At 33.5% G+C, this 20308-nt stretch overlaps 1 protein-coding gene and 1 long non-coding RNA gene across 3 annotated transcripts in view; one reads left to right on the forward strand and one right to left on the reverse strand.

The window, feature by feature from the left end:
* LOC140450374 (uncharacterized) overlaps positions 1-20308 on the reverse strand; it is a 1628978-nt gene that overhangs the window by 1350410 nt on the left and 258260 nt on the right. The gene's annotated exons all lie outside the window — the stretch shown is intronic.
* Positions 1-20308, forward strand: part of LOC140450376 (uncharacterized) — a 572900-nt gene that overhangs the window by 225260 nt on the left and 327332 nt on the right. For both annotated transcript variants that reach the window (XR_011952014.1, XR_011952013.1), the window contains exon 2: positions 2034-2104. This is a non-coding gene — a long non-coding RNA (uncharacterized lncRNA). The remainder of the gene's footprint in view (positions 1-2033; positions 2105-20308) is intronic.

The following is a 20308-nucleotide window of genomic DNA, read 5'->3' on the forward strand; positions in this document are numbered from 1 at the left end:
TCTACATTCATGTCTCTGCATCGTTGCGTTAACACATTTAAAGCAAAAAGAGCCTCTCGTGTTCCCAATCCGTTTCGAAATCCGAATTGAGTGTCACTCATCTGGAACTCGCACTTCTTGTAAATTCGTGTATGGATAATTCTGAGAAAAGTTTTAAGGACATGAGACATCAAGCTTAATATTCGATAATCATCGCATTGTGAGGAATTCGATTTTTTTGGTAATTCTACGAATGTTGATTTTAGCCAGTCTGTTGGTATTTTACCTGTGTCATATATCTTATTGAATAGTGCTGTTATTAAATCTAGGCTTTTACTTTCGTTATCTGCAATTAGTTTAAGTATTTCGACATTGATATTATCTGGACTGGTGGCTTTTCCATCTTTCTGTGATTTTACTGCATGAATCACTTCTTTGGTTATTTCTGGGCCTTTTTCATTTATTCGATTATCTGTGGATGGTGGAGAACAAGGTCTATCGTCGTCAAAAAGAGTTTGTATGTATTCTTTCCATCTCTCTAGTTTGTCTTCTGTACCCATAATTATTTCGTTATTATCATTTTTTAATATTGTTGCTTGTCTCTTTTTGTGTCTACCTGTCATTTCTTTTACTTTTTTATGAATATTGAAGGTGTCGTATTTTTCCTGAAGTTGTTCGATTTCTAGGCATTTTGTTGACATCCAGTTTTCTTTCGCCTTCCTGCACTTTTTTCTAATGATTTTGTTGATTCGCTTGTATTCTATTGGGCTTGTTTTATGTTTTCGTCTTACGTCCATGAGGTCCATGATCTCTTGCGTTATCCATTCTTGTTTTTTGTTGTGTTTTATGAACCCGATGTCTTCTTCTTGTATCTTTGTTATTTTTGTTTTTAGAGCAGTCCATGTTACTTCAATGTCTGTCTGTACCAAGTTTTCGATCGTTTTTATTTCTTCCTCAAGCTTGATACTTATTTCTTTTTTCTGTTCAGGGTTCTTCAGTTGTGTTTTTTTCATTAAGTTGTGTTAAAGTGTAGATGTAGTCGATGCAAGATAGTCCATCTCGAAATTCTGCTGAGTGTTCTAGCTTAAGTGGTTCATATTCGTTTATGACTTGGGTTTTCACAACTTTTTCGTATAATCTAATGAGGGTGCTGATAACTGAGATAAAGCGGTAGTTGTTGCAGTGTGCCTTATCCCCTTTTTTACACATTGGTGTAATCTATCTTCTTTACAACTTTCAGGTATATTATCTCTTGCCTTTTTTCTTTGTTTCTATCATGACAGATATCGATATTTTTTTTGTTCTAGTTATTTAGCCACGCCTCTACTTCCATGTTGCAAAATTCATTGTCCCGTTTTGTCACCGTGGTCGTCGTTCAAGGAAAAGTATTGATTTTTAAATTCTTTTATGTGATATTTGTTGTATTATTGTTTCAAACAAAAAAATAGTATCAGTCCTTAAGCTTTCAAGTTTTTGTATTGTGAAACTGCTTTTCATCGTTTGTTACATCAAAAAATTTCCAACACCTTTGCTAATTTCAATCATTCACATGTCTAAATATAAAGTCGGTAACGACGAAGTGAGAATTGGGATCTAGTTGAAATACAAATAATTATCATACCCCAAAGGAACAAGCTCGCTCATGAAATGAAGTGGTAAACTGAATTGTTAACATATATTATTAAATTATTTGCCGAGTGTGAACTGCGTGGTTGTCAGGAAGTAGTATAATGAAGATAGACTGAGATTTGATTAACGCATTTGATGGAGCAAAACAGATGAACACGTATAACTTGTACACTTACAACTGGAGTGACAACTAGAAACTTGTTATAGCTAAATAAGGCTATTGTATTCTATTTAGTTGCTCGTAATAAAGCTGGTGTATTGTAAACTATTTGATATTGTTATTCTAATGTTCTTCTTCATATTAGTCCTTTTAGCTTATGTTGCTACATATTGTATACAATTTTTAAGTTTTGGTTTATTTTTAAGTAAGTTTTGGCTATCGATTATTATTACAAAATTAACAAAAGTATTTTTTATACTTACAGGATCATACAGCAGTTATTCTTCGTACGAGTCTCTTTCATAGAAAATAAAGAAATTTGTATAGACGGTCTGGGTAAGTGAAATTCTTTTTTTTTTTTTTATTTACAAAAAACCCGCTTCAACCTAATTTTTATTAGCGGGACGGTAACAGTTCATTATACTTTGCTTATTAAAGTAACGTCTGGTATTTAATTCTGTGACGATTGAACTTTTCGCACTTTTCTACTAGAACATGTTTTACCGTAAGGGGTGAACCGTACTCATCACAAATTGGGCGTTCTTTTTTCTTAAACAAATGTTCATGAGAAAACTGGGTATGTCCAAGTCGTAAACGTGAAATAATTATTTGCTTTCGTCTTTATACCTCGGGTGGTTGTCATGGTCCAAGCTTATTTGTTATTCCCTGAAACTTTGGTGGTGTGGATTTCCATTAATTGTTCCAGTTCTCGAACAGGTGCTTTATGAAATAGCTTTTTATATCCATACTAACAGATTGGCATGATATGGGAATACTATTGTTGTTTATAGCGTCTTTGTCATTTTTGTCTGCTGCTTATGCAGTTTATTTAGTTCTTCCTTTATTAGTAAAGCTAATGGATGCTGCGTGTATATTTTCCTGATTATTTGTAGTAATGACGTAGAATCTGTCACGATTAATATTTTGTTCATCGCTTGGTAAATTGCATATAGTTCTCCTGTTAATATAGTTGCAGTATCTGGAATTCTATGTTTGAGAATCTCTGTGCTGTTAATTATTGCCACTTCGACTCCATTCTCAATTTTAGACGCGTCTGTATAGTATACTGTGTAATCGGAATGGTTAATTAGATTTCTGAAGAGTTGTATAATAAGATTAGGATTAATGCTATTTTTTTGGCATTGTAATAGACTGCAATTGACTGTTAAATATTTTATAATCTAAGGTGAAGATGAAGATATGTTTTTGTATTGATATAAGAGTGGAAATTTCTTCCGGTTAAGTAGATTCATTGCATTATAAATTTTGCGGGAATATGGGAGATTGAACTTTGAAGAGTCGTTATCCATGGATATGTCTAAAATGGAGTTATGCTAGAAGTGTAATTACCGGTTAATAGCTGCCTACGAAGCTCTAGCGAGGGTTCACCTATTTCAGCTTATATGCTATTTATCGGAGTTGATCTGTACGCTCTAAGTATAATCCTTAGGGAGGTTTTGTGTAACGTATTCAAAGGTTTTAAAGTTGTAGTGCTTGCAGAAGCATATGCAACACATCCGTAATCAATTTTGGAACGGATTAATAAGTGAAATTCTTCTTATGGGGATTTTTGTATTTATTTAAAAACTTTAAAAATTTTTTTTTAAAAATTACGATTTCAAGCATCATGATTATTACGTATTTCATTAATTTCATTTCTGTAGATAGCCACGCGTCGGTGAAGCGTCTTTTTCACGGTTGGCTGTCTTAGTAAAGTTGGCTAACTTCACGTTTGACATTGCTGTTCAGTAGGGCAAAACGGTTGTGATGGTGAGTTAAATTTCTTATGTGAAATCTTGCTGGAATTTTGTTATTTCTTATTTGTAATGACGCTGTTGAATTATGAGTTTCATATTTTTTAATCATACACTCGTGATCATAAAATCCGGGTCATCTTGAAAATCACCGATATTTCATTTTTAACGAGCTTTATCGTAAATAATAATAACACAAATACAAACTAATGCATGTTTCCGAGAATTGTTGTCGGCTTAGCGGTTTCCTTTGCAACAAAGAACTTCAATAGTGCCGATTTCGCGGAAAAGTGCACACTTCCCAAAATGAACAGTACCTGTAACTGCCGCTTGTTTTAAATGTTTCATTTGTGCTTTGACTTTCTGTTCAAACGCAACGAACAAACGTTTATTATTGCCACCATTAGTGTTTATTAGTGCCATTATTAGTGTTTATTATTGTTTATTTTTGCCAAAAATACCCTTGACTTTTGTTGAAATGGCACAAATTGTTGCGCTTGTGAAAGACGGTCACACTCAACGGCAAGTTGCAAGAACTGTTGGCGTAAGCCTTTCTACGGTTCAACGAGTGCTTCAACGCTTTCAGGAGAAGGGTTTGCTATCCAGACGACCTGGCTCTGGACGAAGAAGAATGGCCACGGTACGAGATGACCGTTTTCTTGTGTTTCAGGCTTTACGAAACTGGACCTCAACTGCGATTATGCATCGAAATCGTCTACAGGAAGTACGAAATCGCAATGTTAGCGTTGCAACAGTCAGGATAAGATTTCGTTCTTTTGGACTATCTTCTCGGGTAATGGTTACAGGACCGTCACTTCGCCTGGCGCATCGAGTTGCACGATTAGCTTTTGCTCGACAATACGCGTATTGGGGAATTAACGATTGGAGCAAAGAGTTATTCTCCGATGAATCCCGTTTCTGCCTAACTGGATCCGATGGACATGTAAGAGTTTGGAGGAGAACCGGTGAATGATTTTGACAAGCTTGCATTGCTCCAAGAATGCCATTTGGTGGAGGCTCGGTCATGGCTTGGGGGGGTGTATCTTCCGACTTCCGCACAGAATTACTCTTCATCGAAAATGGGTCCTTAACTGCACGAATGTACATTACGGAGATTCTGGAAGAACATGTTATGCATACCATGGCAAGGCTTGGAGAAAACGTCGTTTTTATGCAGAACAACGCGCGAACGCACATTGCCACGATCAGTATGCAATACTTGGACGAGGTTGGAATTACGAGGTTACCCTGGCCAGTTAGGCCTCCGGACCTGAATCCCATCAAACATATCTGGGACGATTTGAAAAAACGTATTCAAGCCCTAAAATCTCCTCCTAACAACGCACAGGAGCTTAAGGATCTGTTAGTGAGAGAGTGGAATAACATACCACAACATATAATCCGGAGAAAAATTGAGGGTATGGCCCGTCGTCTACAAGAGGTCATTAGAGCAAGTGGAGGCAATATTAGTCATTGAAATTTCACTAACATTTTACCACGTTCTGTATTTTCCATTTTTTTCGTATGCCTGTTTTATCAACAATTTGGTTGGTTTTCTGCTTTTTCAATCAAAACAATAAAGAACCTTTTTTTTCTTTTTCAAAACAAACATTGATGACAAATAAAAAATACGTTAGCCTAAAAAAAAGGTTATTAATGCACCAGAGGCAAAAATATTCCATAAACTTAATATTTTCAAGGTGACCCGGATTTTATGATCGCGAGTGTATATGGATTTTTAATAATTGATAAAACTAAATTACTTTATTGTCTCTGTCTTATTGACAGAGTCTTATTATCAAAAGTCTTGCATGGATAAAAGTTACATTTTTAGATTTAAAAGAACCCTTTAAGTCCGGGCAGTATAGTCGGCAGCGCTAGGAAAAATAGTCTGAATGGTTTTTTTTTTACATAAACTTGCTTTAAATAGTAACAAATAACAAATTTGCATGTTGTCTACAAACAATTAAAAAGTCACATTTGGTATTTGTTTTTGAAATCAACTGTCATAAAGATATATGCGATTATAATATACAAAAAAAAATAAAATTTGCCAACTTCGATATTCAAAACAGTAGTAAAATATCGAATTTTGATGTTATTGAAGTTTTAAAATGTATTTTGAACAATTTTTAAAAATTGATAAATAGTTTTTGTCGATAATTTCACGTCCGCGTCGGGGTTCGCGATCGCTATACATAATTATGACGCCACTTGCGTACCACAGTGTAATTCTAGTGGACCAACTATTGTCAATTCTACTCGCCAGCTGCCATTTTAAATATTCAATTCTGTCAATTACATTAGTGACTTTGGTTTTCGGTCTGAATAATTCTATTCTTTTGCGATCTTACTTTGTTATGTCTATATCGCTGCATTGATCTTTCGTTTCGCTATTATCTCGCTATTTTCAGCTCTCGATTTTTGCCATTTTTTACGATTCCCGTGAGATCAATAAAATTGATCAATTTCCTTGATCAGTTGTAGTAAAATTTTCGTTTTTAGAGACTAATTTTTAGAACCTATGATATGAATAAAAAACGCAGAATTTAATGTTTTACATTACAAACGATCACAAGTTTTGTTCTTTTGAAAAACGTACTAGTGTAACTGAAAAAAAGTTTTAAATGTTTTAGATTGTTTGTTGTGTGAAAGTAAATCCAGTGTTTTTTAAGTCTATTTCAAACGCTTCACATTTGTTGTCAAAACTCAAAACTAAAATTTCATGCTATAGCTTTTAAAGGATAGGCTCTAGTAATCGAAACTTCATATAGCCCAGTCTGGTTATGCAAAAATCATCGATTTCACGACAAAATTTTTCGCAGATATCTGAAGCTTTTAAGACATAGGTGGGGGTTACTAGATGACGAATAGATGAAAAGATACTCCTATTTTTACCTTGCGTTTTTTTTAAACAATAATTTATGGTCACAATTTGATTTTTTATCTATTTTTCCTTTATATTTTAAATAAACAATATTTATATCATTTTTTTATATCAAGAATATCCTTATTTTCCTGTTTTTTTCAATTAAAATTGATAAATAATTTACGGAGATATTTTTGCACTAATTTATGAATTTTATTAATTTTTTTATTAACAAAATAAAATATTATTAATACATTTGAACATCGAAGAATTACCGTTTTTTAAATTTGTGCAAAATTTCCCCCCGATCGGTTAAATAGTTTAAAAGTTATTTAATTTGTTTATCCATGAGGCTAATTATTTAAACTATTGAGCTTGCCCTATGCATGATGCTAGACACATTTAGCAAATGTCATAGGATTCTTTAAGACTGAGACTATCTCAGAAGTTAAATGTATCTAGCGTTTTCATCGAAATTATTTACAAAATAAACGTTTGAAAAAGGGGTATGTTTTTTACTTATAAACAATTGTAATAACTTCTATATTTTTCAAGCTACAGACTTGTACGTACAACCATTGGATAGCTGATAAAAAACTCACATTTAAAAAAAATAAACCTTACATGACCAATAGGGACGAAGTTAGCGACTATTTTTTTTTAAATCATATCTTCATTGTTTATAAACATTAAGAAGTAAAATTTGCACAAATTTTAAATGACAATCCAAACTTTATATCAAAACTTATAACTATAAAATTCATTAAATTTTTCGAAACTTACAGCCTTTCGAAACGAAGGTACTTTCGAAAGATCGACATAGGAAAGTGGAGGGGAAACTGTTTCAGCTCCACGCTCCAAAATTTCGTCAGTCTCAGTGTAGTGGCTTTAGAAAGCAATATACTTATACTTCTTTAAGTAAAATATTTTGTGTTTTTTGAACAAAAAAGTTTTAACTAAACGTATTTGATTACTTTTTGATTGAAAATTGTAAGTAATATTTAAAACTATTGAATGAATAATTAATTATTTTCAACTTGTATAATCAGCCAAAAATATTATTTAGTAAAGTCGAATGAATGAAGCAAATTTTAACGTTTAAACCAATGTATGTAAAGAAAATAAAAAAAAAGTAAAGTTCAATAAACAATAAACAAAAATACAAACAATTATAATTAATATAAGGTATATATTAATATATTTTGAAAAAAATTACCTGAAATTTAATTTATAAAATATATAAGTATTATTACATCATTGATATAAAATGAAAAAATATATGTTGATTTTCTGAGATTTTCCAAGATTTATGTGGGGTGAAAATTATGTCATCATTATTAATACTGCGACAGACTATTCCAGCCAAATTAACAAAAAAAAATAAGTATTTACGGTAAATTTCAAATGGACTCAATTTTTCCAAGGTTTCCCATATTTTCCGACCAGTGAAAACTATGTAGTTATTCATATTTTGACGAGCTACCCCAGAATAAAAAAGAGGCTTCCAACTGCAATAGAAACCGAGATAATATAAATTTTTCCTACGTGTTGCAATTTGAAGTTTCGATGTTGAAAAAAAAACGGAGCTGAAATAGTTATCCTCTTCACTTTCATATCTTGATCTTTCGAAAGTACCTTCGTTTCGAAAAATTAGATGAATTTTATAACTATAAGTTTCAATATAGAGTTTAGATTTTCATTTAAAATTTGTGCAAATTTTACTTCTAATGTTTATAAACAATGGAGATATGATTTAAAAAAAAATAGTCGCTAACTTTGTCCCTATTGGTCATAGAAGGTTTTTTATTTTTTAATGTGAGTTTGTTTACTAGCTATCCAATGGTTGTACGTACAAGTCTGTAGCTTGAAAAATATAGAAGTTATTACAATTGTTTATAAGTAAAAAACATACCCCTTTTTCAAACGTTTATTTTGTAAATAATTTCGATGAAACCGCAATATGTATTTAACTTCTGAGATAGTCTAAGTCTTAAAGAATTCTATGAAATTTGCTAAATGTGTCTAGCATCATGCATAGGGCAAGCTCAATAGTTTAAATAATTAGAATCAGGGAAAAACAAATTAAATAACTTTTAAACTATTTGACCGATCGGGGGGAAATTTCGCACAATTTTAAAGGGAAGTAATTCCTCGATGTTTAAATGTATTAATAACATTTTATTTTGTTAACAAAAAAGTTAATTAAATTTATAAATTAGTGCAAAAAACTGCTTTTTTGCAAATATCTCCGTAAATTATTTATCAATTTTAATTGAAAAAACGGGAAAATAAGGATATTCTTGATATAAAAAAATGATATACATATTGTTTATTTAAAATATAAAGGAAAAATAGACAAAAAATCAAATTGTGACCATAAATTATTGTTTAAAAAAACGCAAGGTAAAAATAGGAGTATCTTTTCATCTATTCGTCATCTAGTAACCCCCTCCTATGTCTTAAAAGCTTCAGATATCTGCGAAACATTTTTCGACCTTTTTTTTAACCAGACTGGGCTAATAGTGGCCAGTCAATAAAAGAGATCGATTGTATTGATCTCGTGAGAATCACAAAAAATGGTAAAAATCCTGCCACGTTTATTTATTTAACGCCTGTATAAAATCTGAGTTTATTCGTGGCAAATTACAAAAGCTTTATACAAAAGCTAAACTCTGTACCTTTAAAACGCCACTTGATTTTTATCGATGGGTAATTTGAATCAATAGATATCGAATTAGAAGAGGAGAACAGTTAATTTTACACAAAAAGTACCTATAAACATTTGTGTTTAAAATTATCTCAGCTACATTTTTCATTTAAAACATTTTTTTCTACCATGTACAAATTCTTGGTAAATTGTTTTTTTTGCGTTTTCCCCCCTGCGAGGGAACATAATAACAGACCGCACACCTTATAACTCACTACAATTATTTGTTTACGTTTTCGGCCGATAATCCTTCCAGTTATATAAATATTTCCAATATAAATATTTTTAATAAATTTGATATCAATTTCCTACTCAACATCAAAGCCTTAGAAAGTTGAGAATATAGGCGCATGTATGAAAAATTGATTAAATATATAAATAAGGCCTACAATTCGATACCAAATTCACAAAAACTTCATTTTGCTTATGACTGAAACAAGAAAAAAGCATATCGCAAGAAAAGATTAAATTTTGCCAATTACTGTACAAAAGGAAATAACGAACAAATATTTTAAAATAAAATATGTAGATATAATCAATTGATAAATAAGGGCACTTAAAGTGGGAACGTTATTATTTTAATAATCCTAAAAATACATAAATAAAAACTTATAACGAATGTGATTTGTTTTACAAGTTGGACAAGCTATTTTACTCGTATCACATCTTTATTATTTAAGTTGTAAAATCCCGCAAAAACACCGATTCTCAAACTGTGAGATTAAGATACAAATAAAATAAAGCTGCGTATCAAGATTTTAGAAAGGCTGTTCCATAATTAGATTTCAGTCAAGGATAAATCCCCGTAGCAATATAGAACGTCGAGTACGGGCTGTGTAAACGAGCAGGAGGGGCACTAACCTGACGTTACGCGACCGAAGGATAAAACCAGGAGTTATGCCACCCTCGGGATTTCGGAGTTAATTTGCTTCTCGTTGATGATGTCCCATTGGGTTTGTGCACTCCTTCCAACTTTCAGTTTTACTTCACGACTTACAACTTATTGATGATCATCGTGATGTACTGATTCGATATTTAATATTTTATGGAAACGGGGTGATATTTACAACTTTAGCCCAAATTTTGGCCGTTTGGGCCCGACCGCAAGTTTTAAAAAGTTTTGGCACTTTTATATCTTTGCCAAATCTACCACTTGCGTATATTTTTATCAATCTTTTATAAAATAAAATAAACATATTTTTTCGATGGAGATTTAGTTGTATAGAATTTTCCTTGTAGATCATGAGTTTGTTTTTACGTAATACTCGATTACTATGTTTCTTTAATTCTATTTGATATTGTGCCATTATCCAAGTTATAGCTTTACTTTACGACTTTTATATGACAGGACACCACTTTTCTGTACAATCTCTAGTTTTTAACCCAACAAATTGTGGAATCAAAATTATTAGATAAAAAACATTGTAGTTCAGTCGTCAGAGAGTTGACCCCTAAAAATAATACGAACAAGCTGAATTTTGCAGAGAATATTAATTTTGGGACCCCAAAAAAGTTTACCACTTTTACCCCTGGACTTCCTTCTAAAACCTCCCTCACAGGGGGGTAAAAACGCAAAAAAATCTATTTACCAAGAATCTGTATACCGTAAAAAAAATGTTTCAAATAAAAATGTAGCTGAGATAATTTTAAATAAAAATATTTATAAGCATTTTTTGTGTAGCATGAACCATTCTTTTTTGATTGAAAAAAAAAATGGCAATCAAAAATAAGAAAGCACCGCTACCTGGAGGCATCTCACCTGAGCTTATAATATACGGATCAAAAAAATTACACCGGATGGTACAATGGATATTTCAGAAAGTCATAAATGGAGAAGTGTGGGGTGAATTCAGTAGCTCTATAACCGATGCAGCCGGTCCCAAGCCCGGATAAAAGAGGAGGGATAGAGGAGTAACACCTCTAAAAAAAACCAGGGTTCAGCTGACCCGGCTGATAGCACCCTGTTAGGGTCCCTGCCTGGGGTACAGGTGAAAACCGGTCAACGGTCTCGAGAGCAGAGGATGGCTGGAAAAGTCACAATGGTCAAGAGGGCGGAAGAACCAACAGCGTCTGATCCAGAATGGGCGGCTGAAGAAAAGGTCCTCCAAATGGGGGTTGTGGCGTTAGGAATTAGTAACCTAACACACAGAAAAACATAAGGGTAAGAAGAACGAAAATCGCAAGATGAAAAAGCCAAATACGGAAACACATCCCCGGGTGGAAATCCACACATCGAATACGGGGGGGGGGGCAATGTTACGAAGAGTTCGGAAGACCCAGTCTTATCAAAGCTCAACCAAAAATCGAAACGAAGAAAAGATAGAACATTCATATGTGCAACATGGAATATACAAGAATGGAACAAAAAGGCGACGGAAGTGATCAAAGAGTTTAAAGAAAGCAACATCGACATGCTAGTAACAACAGAAACCAAAAAGAAAGAAAATGGAACGGAAGCAATTGAAGACCATATCCACTGCTGGAGCGGAGTTAATAAAGAATGTAGAGCAAAGGCAGGAGTGGGAATACTAATCAAAAATAAGTGGAAGAACAGGGTTAGAACATGGGAACCAATCAACGAGAGAATAATTAAAATGCATATAGACATATACGGTAAAGAGACAGTGATACTCGGAGTATATGCACCAACAGACGATTCTCCGAGAGTAGAAAAAGAACATTTCACGGAACAAGTCCAAAATCAAATAGAGCTAATTAAAAAGAACGTGGAGATAATTATAACAGGAGACCTTAACGGCAGAACTGGAAGAAAAGAAAACGATAAAGTAGTGGGGAGATTTGGAGAGGATGAAAAAAACGATAACGGAGAACGTCTGATTGAATTATGCGAACTAAACAACCTAAAAATCACCAACGGATTTTTCAGACATAAAAATATTCATAAATATACATGGACGTAAGAAACACGAAAGCTGAAATCGATAATAGACTATATAATAATCAAACAAGGTACCACAATAAATATCAAAGATGTGCAAGTCAAAAGAGGAGCAGAATGTGGAACGGACCATAGACTACTAACAGCAAAAATGAGCATTAATTGGAAACATAACAAGACCCCCTCCACAGAAGAACCGTTGAACACTATAAGAGAAAAACAATACAATATAGAACTACTCCAAGAACAATCAATAAGAGAACTATACCAACAACGTCTAGACCAAAAATTAATAGAATTCAGATACGGCAACATCGAAGAAATATACGAGCATATAAAGGCGAGTATAAAGCAAGCAGCATTCGAAGCCCTTGGGGAAAAAGAACATATAGCAAATAAACAGCACTATTATGAAATAAATGAACCAACAAAAAGAATAATTCAAGAAAAAAAGCAAATATACAGAAAATGGCTGACTACAAACAACGATGAAGTTTATAAAGAATATAGAGAAAAAGATAGAGAAGTGAAAAAAACAAATAACACAGCAAAAGAATGAAGAATGGGAAAGAATCTGCTTAAATATTGAAACATATATAGGAGGTACAAGAACTTCAAAGTCATGGAAAGTACTGAGAGGATTGAAACAAAACTCAAAAGAAAAAATTAAATTGGGAAATATACAGGACAAAGAATGGAAGGACTACTACAAGGAACTATTAACAGAACAAAGACCACAATTCATTGGAAAAGAAAACAGGCGAAAACGAAGCAGATTCCCACAACAAGAAATAGAAATAACAGATAGGGAAATGAGAACGGCCATAAAAGCAATCAAAAATAAGAAAGCACCGGGACCTGGAGGCATCTCACCTGAGCTTATAAAATACGGATCAAAAAAATTACACCGGATGATACAATGGATATTTCAGAAAACCATAAATGGAGAACAGCTCCCAAAGGAATGGACGGCGGCATATATGACATCTATATTTAAGAAAGAAGATAAAAAACGATGCGAAAACTACAGAGGAATAAGCGTAATATCATCAATAGGAAGATTATATGGGAAGATACTGCGAGAAAAGATAGAGCAAGCGATAAAAGGAAAAATCGGAGAGGGTCAGGCAGGCTTCACGGCAGGAAGATCATGCATAGACCACATATACACACTGGAACAACTGTTGGAAAAGAAAAAAGCAAAAAATAAAGATATACACTTGGCATTTGTGGACCTGAGAAAGGCGTATGACTCTGTACCAAGGTCAGAACTATGGGAGGCAATGTACAAATTAGAAATACAGACGGAACTCATAGAAGCTACAAAAGCTCTGTATAAAGAAAATAAAGTGTCCATTAAAATGGGAACAAGAATCATAGGAGACTTCACCACAACAAAAGGGCTCCTGCAGGGTTGTTCCACATCTCCAACCCTATTCAAAATATACTTAGAGAAAGCCTTGACTACATGAAAAAGAAAATCCGAAGGCATGGGAGTACCGGTACGGAACGAATACCTATATACATTAAGTTTTGCAGACGATCAAGTAGTGATTGCACAAGACCAAGACGACCTCAGCTACATGATGAAGAAACTACAAGAAGAATATACCAAGGCTGGCCTAGATATTAACCTCGCGAAAATAGAGTACCTATCTACAAGTGAAGAAGACATAGAAGATCTACAGATTGATGACAACGTAACAATCAAAGGAAAGGATAAATTCAAATACCTGGGGTTTATAATCACGAAAAAGGCAACAACAGAGGAAGAAATTACACAAAGATTAGGACAAACAATAACAGCAATCCGACAACTTAACTCAGTATGGTGGGATAGAGACCTAAATATGAAGACAAAAACACAGATTTATAAAACATTAGTGCGAAGTATTATGACATATGGGGCTGAAAATTGGATCATAAACAAGAAAAACAGCAGTAAGATAGTAGCAACAGAGATGGAATGCCTGCGAAGATGCTGCAGAGTAACAAGAATGGATAGGAGAAGTAATGACGAAATAAAGCAAAGAACATCAATAGAAACAGACATACTAACATATATAGAACAAAAAAGACAAAAGTGGTATGGACATGTAAGAAGAACTAGCGACAGCAGATGGATAAAGAGAATAACCGAATGGAGCCCCATAGGAAGGAGGAAAAGAGGACGACCCCGAAAATCCTGGAGGAAAGAAGTAGACGACGCCATAAGTAAGAGAGGACTAAACGATGGAGAATGGAACAACAGAGAGAGATGGAAACGGTTGAGCGAGGGAAGGCAGTGAATACTGTAGAATCCCTAAATATATATAGATAGAGCGAAAACTACAGAGGAATAAGCGTAATATCATCAATAGCAAGATTATATGGGAAGATGCTGCGAGAAAAGATAGAGCAAGCGATAAAAGGCAAAATCGGGGAGGATCAGGCAGGCTTCACGGCAGGAAGATCATGCGTAGACCACATATACACACTGGAATAACTGTTGGAAAAGACAGTCAATGAAAGGGACAGATTATATTAATCTTTTCAGAATCATAAAAAGTGGCAAAAATCGCGCCACGTTTATTTATTTAACGCCTGTATAAAATCTGAGTTAATTTGCGAAAAAATACAAAAATTGCATATGAAAGCTGAACTCTTTACCTTTAAAACGCCTCTTGATTTTTGTCAATAGGTCACTTGAATCAAAAGATATTGAATTTTTACCGTCGAGCTGATACAAAATTTATTACATTGAATTCGCGCGCGTAACTGACATGCAAAAGCGACGGTCGCTTCAAGCGTTGTTTCTCTGAAAACGGTTCATTCTACACAAAAAATGCTTATAAACATTTTTGTTTAAAATTAACACAGCTAGATTTTTTATTAAAAACATTTTTTCTACAGTGTACATATTTTTAGTAAATCGATTTTTTTGAGTTTTTACCCCCCTACCAGGGGGGTTTTAGGGGTAAGTCAGTGGTAAACTTTTATGCATCTTTTTTGGGGTCCTAAAGTTAATAATCTCAGCAAAATTCAGCTTGTTCGTATAATTTTAAGAGGTTCAGTGGCATTTTCGTCTCTGACGACTGGAGTAGTGAAGGTTATGAGAAAATTTAAAAGGTCTTTTCTTTTTTGGCTACATCGTTCGATAAATCTGTGCCGTGTCCTTAACTAGTGCTATTATCAAATTAATAGGTATTTAATTTGAAAATAAACCAACCGATCTTCAAAAAAGGTAGGATCTAATTATTTATTATTATGAGTGAATCGGGGGGTGGTGTTGAGCCACCCCAGAATAATATATCATCAATGGATACGGAAGACAAAAGGTATATTAATTTAAATAATAGATATAAAATAAATGATTCAGGGTATTATAATGTCTTTGTAGAATCTACAGACAAAAACTTGTCCCGTTTATCACCAGTACGTGTCGGTCATTATCTATTTAAAAACCAATATTTTAAACACGATGTACTAGACATTAAACCTGTTGGCAGAAATAAGGTAAAAGTAATTTTTAAAACTTATACTTGCGCAAATTCTTTAATTGAACATGAGCTTATTAAAGATAATAAACTTGTAGCGTATATTCCATCATTTTTTACTCAAAAGAAGGGAATTATTAGGGAAGTCGATACGTTTTTGGATGAAAAGTATATTTTAGAAAATATTGTTTCAGATAAAAATGTTGTCGAAGTAAAAAGGTTAAAACGGAAAAAAATTGATTCGGATAATGAAACAATTCTTGTACCTCGCCAGATGGTCATTCTGACATTTGAAGGAAATAGCATTCCTAAGACTGTTAATTTAGACTTGGTTAGGTTTAATGTTGAACAATATATATATCCGGTTGTTCAGTGTTTTAATTGCTTTCGTTTCGGTCATACTGCTCGGCAATGCAAATCAACATCAAATCGTTGTAAAAAATGTAGTCAAACTCATAATAATAATGAAACATGCACTAACTCCCTATTTTGTTTACATTGCAACTCCACTGAACACAACTCACTCTCTAAACAGTGTCCTGCATTTAAACACCAATACAAAATAAAATCAATAATGGCTTTAGAAAACACTACCTTTAAAGAGGCAGAAACCATAGCTAACAATCCTTCATACGCCAAGGTAACTACAAATAATAGATTCGGTATCCTCAATACTATACAAAATTTCCCCGCCTTAACCCCTAACATCCCTGAAGGTACAAATCAAAATCAATCCTATGTACCTACCATTAAAAAAACAAGAAACAAGCGTAAAGCTATATCTCCTACTGCGATCAAAAACGCACCAACTTTCCCAAGATTTCCAAATGCTACAAACACCTCATCCCAACCTATAATCCCTAATCCCTACAGGGACGAGTTTATGGCGTATAAAGAAAAAATAGAGTGTAAAATAATCAATGAAATTCCAGCCTTGATAGAAAATATCATCAAGAAAATTAACCCTAAAATATTTTTACCTAACTTACAAAAAAATACAAAAGAAGAAATTGAAAAAATGTTGAACAACCTAACAGATATTGAAAGCGATGGGGAACAACAGGACATTTAACATACTGCAGTGGAACTGTCAATCTATAAATAAACATAAACCTAGTTTACTTAATTATCTCGAGCACAATGTTGTTGATGTCATTCTGCTTAATGAAACATGGCTTTCTAAAAATAAAAATTTTGGTTTAACAGGTTACAACGTTATCAGAAGCGATAGACCTGATGGTTACGGTGGTGTAGCCATCCTCATATCAAATAACCTTTGTTTTACTGAAATTAATGTAACGAAAAACTTTAATAAAGGTATTGAAACGTGTGCAGTTTTTATAGAACAAATTAAATTGGTAATCGTTTGTATTTATAAACCACCCAAAGTGATAGTCAATAATAGAGATTGGGAAAAGCTTTTAACTCAATTTAGTGGTAGGGTTGTCATTGGTGGGGACTTCAATGGACACCACAGTAGGTGGGGTTCCTTGAAGGATTCCGCTCAGGGCAAGTGTATAGTAGATGCGCTTGATAACAGTAATTTAGTTCTGCTAAACGACTGTAGACCGACCAAAGTAACAAGACCTAATGAACTTCCATCAATGGTGGATCTATCCCTTGTTACACCAAATCTAATTGGATATACCACATGGGATCCTGTTTCCGATACTCTGGGTTCAACTCACTTACCTATAGTAATCACCATCGACTTGGACTATCACCCATGTACAATAATTCCTTCATCCAAATGGAAAGAGTCTTCAGCAAACTGGAATATCTTTAAAGGCCATATAGAAAAAACATTATCCGAAAATATAACCGATAATATCACTTCAGCGGAACGTTTTGACTTCCTGTTAAAGACAATTGACGATGCTGCCTCATTTTCTATGAATATCAAAAATTCCTTTCAGCCAAAATCTCGAATTCCAGTCTGGTGGGATTATGAATGCAAAAATATGATCATTTCACGAAAAGTTGCATACAAAAGATACATTGAAGCATCAAATTTTGAAAACTATATTAAATACAAACAAATTCAAGCCAAAAGTAAACTCCTCTTTACAAACAAACAAAAAAGTTCGTGGATTAACTTTGTAAATACTTTAAACAAAAATACTCCCATCAGTAAAATTTGGAATTTTGTTAATAAACTAGTGAATAAAAATTACCGTACAAGACGATATCCCCTGCCAAATGAACTAATAGAAGAGCTGCTCGACAAATTTGCTCCGCCATATGTTGACCTTCCTATTCAGGATAACAATAAAACTAGTAAATACAATATTTTCCAGGAAAGTTTTGATATGATAGAATTTGAGGCTGCACTTAAGTCTTCAAAGTCCTCGGCTCCGGGGCGCGATCAAATTACTTATAACATAATATATGAATTACCTCTTATAGCTAAACAAAGTTTACTAACAATTTTCAACGATTGGCTTTTCAATGGAAGATATGTGGATCATATGAAAGAAATAGTTATTTGTTTAATTCTTAAACCTAATAAAGATAAAACACTCTCCTCTTCTTACAGACCGATATCATTAATGTCTTGCATATGCAAGACATTTGAAAGACTTATTAAGACTCGATTAGAATGGCTTGTAGAACATTATAGTATCCTTCCAAGTACACAATATGGATTTAGGGCTAGTGTTGGTACACTGGATGCAATATCACATTTAGTTACCGACATTCAAAAAACGTTTTCCAGAAACAATTATCTTGCTTGTTTGTTTTTAGACCTAAAAGGGGCATATGATTCTGTTAATTTATCCATTTTACACAAAAAACTATATGATATAGGATTACCTCAAAATATAGCGACTAATATTGTTCATCTTTATAATAATCGCGTTATATATATTAAAGATCATTTAAACCAACTACACGGTCCTAGAATTGCTCATACAGGTCTTCCACAAGGATCAGTTTTAAGTCCGTTATTGTTCAACATATTTTCAGCAAGTATTCATGGCATTTTTGACAACACAATCAATTGCATCCAATACGCTGATGACATATGCATCTATACAGAGCGTAACTCATATACTGACTGCCTGGAGGCTCTGGAATCCATCATGCAAAACGTTAATAACTGGGTAAAAAATCATGGACTGACCATTTCCCCTGACAAATCAGCCACAATGATATTCACTAGACATAGGATTCGTACGCCTGACAAAATAAAGTTGTCTGGATATGATATACCTATTGTCAAAGAATACAAATATCTTGGCATTCTTCTTGATCCCAAACTCTTATGGTCAAAACATGTGGAATATATAAAAAGTAGGTGTGAAAAAGGTATTAATATTCTTAAATGTGTAACTAATCGAAGATGGGGCGCTGACCCTAAAGTTGCATTGATGTTTTACAGAGCCTACGTGCGATCTATTGTAGACTATGGTTGCATTCTGTATGGTGCCGCCAGTAACACAAACTTATTAACTGTAGACCGCATTCAGTTTAAATGTCTAAGAATATGCTTGGGCACCATGAAGTCTACTCCTTGCCCTGTACTACTTGCTGAAAGTAATGAAATACCTCTTCAAAATCGTCGAGAAATTATGGCAATTAAACATATCCTGAAGCTAAGATTAAATAATAATAATCTACTTAGTCAACTGTATGAGTTATCTATTGAAAACCTCTCAAATAAATACTGGCGCATAAAAAATTCTCCTCCACTTGCTGATGCTTTCTTAGAAACTAATGAGTATCCTAATATCTATGGCAAAGAAAAAAGATTACCAATATATAAAGCTAATTTTCAGGTAACATTAAATAAACCAAAAGTCATTATACCAAAGTACACAGAATCCCCACAAATAAACTTTGTCTTACTTAGATCCATATTGAGTGACTATAATGATCACGTAATAATGTATACTGATGGTTCCAAAAAAGAGGATGGTGCCACAGGTTGCGCTGTTTACATTCCACATAAAAGCGAATCTTTGAAAATTAAACTTCCATCGCATTGTTCAATATATACTGCTGAAGCGGTAGCTATCGAAAAAGCATTAGATTGGCTAGATTCACACAATTTAAATAAAGCAGTAATATTATCAGATTCATTATCGGTCATTAAAGGATTAAACTCAGATATGACTCAACATAAAAGAAATAATATTCTTTGTGCTATTAAAAATAAAACATATAGTAAAGATATTACAGTTATTTGGGTTAAAAGTCACATTGGTATCGAGGGAAATGAACTGGTTGACCAGCTTGCTAAAGATGCGACCCATGTTGGACTCTATATTCCCATATTTACATTGGAGGACTTACAACAACATTATTATAACAAAATTTTTATAAATTGGAAAGAAAAATGGAAAAACATAGCAACGAATTCAAATAATCAATATTATACTATCCACCCTACCTTGCCACAAGATGTTGACTATATTTTCAAATATGCAATGCCAAAGAAGTTAACAGCCACAATTACACGACTGAAAACTAATCACGGTGCATTCCCAGCTCACTTGGCTAAGTTAAATATTATCCCTTCTGGGGTGTGCTCATGCGATAATATATCACAATGTGACATCAACCATATTCTTTTTAAGTGCGATAAACATAGGTATGAAACAGATCAGCTGTATTCAAAACTATCAGAACTTAAAATTCAGGCTCCCATAAACATCACCCATTTACTCTCCTTAGATAGTAGAGAAGTATACGAACTAATATGTAACTTTTTATTTAAAGTTGGTTACACTATTTAAAATCTAATATCTTACATTACAATTCTGTGGCTAAAGGACTAGTTTCCAAGCCAACTCACCAAACACACACACACACACTTTCTTTTTTGGGGTTCA

Source organism: Diabrotica undecimpunctata, chromosome 9 (genome assembly GCF_040954645.1).
Source record: "Diabrotica undecimpunctata isolate CICGRU chromosome 9, icDiaUnde3, whole genome shotgun sequence".
Taxonomy (NCBI): Eukaryota; Metazoa; Arthropoda; class Insecta; order Coleoptera; family Chrysomelidae; genus Diabrotica; species Diabrotica undecimpunctata.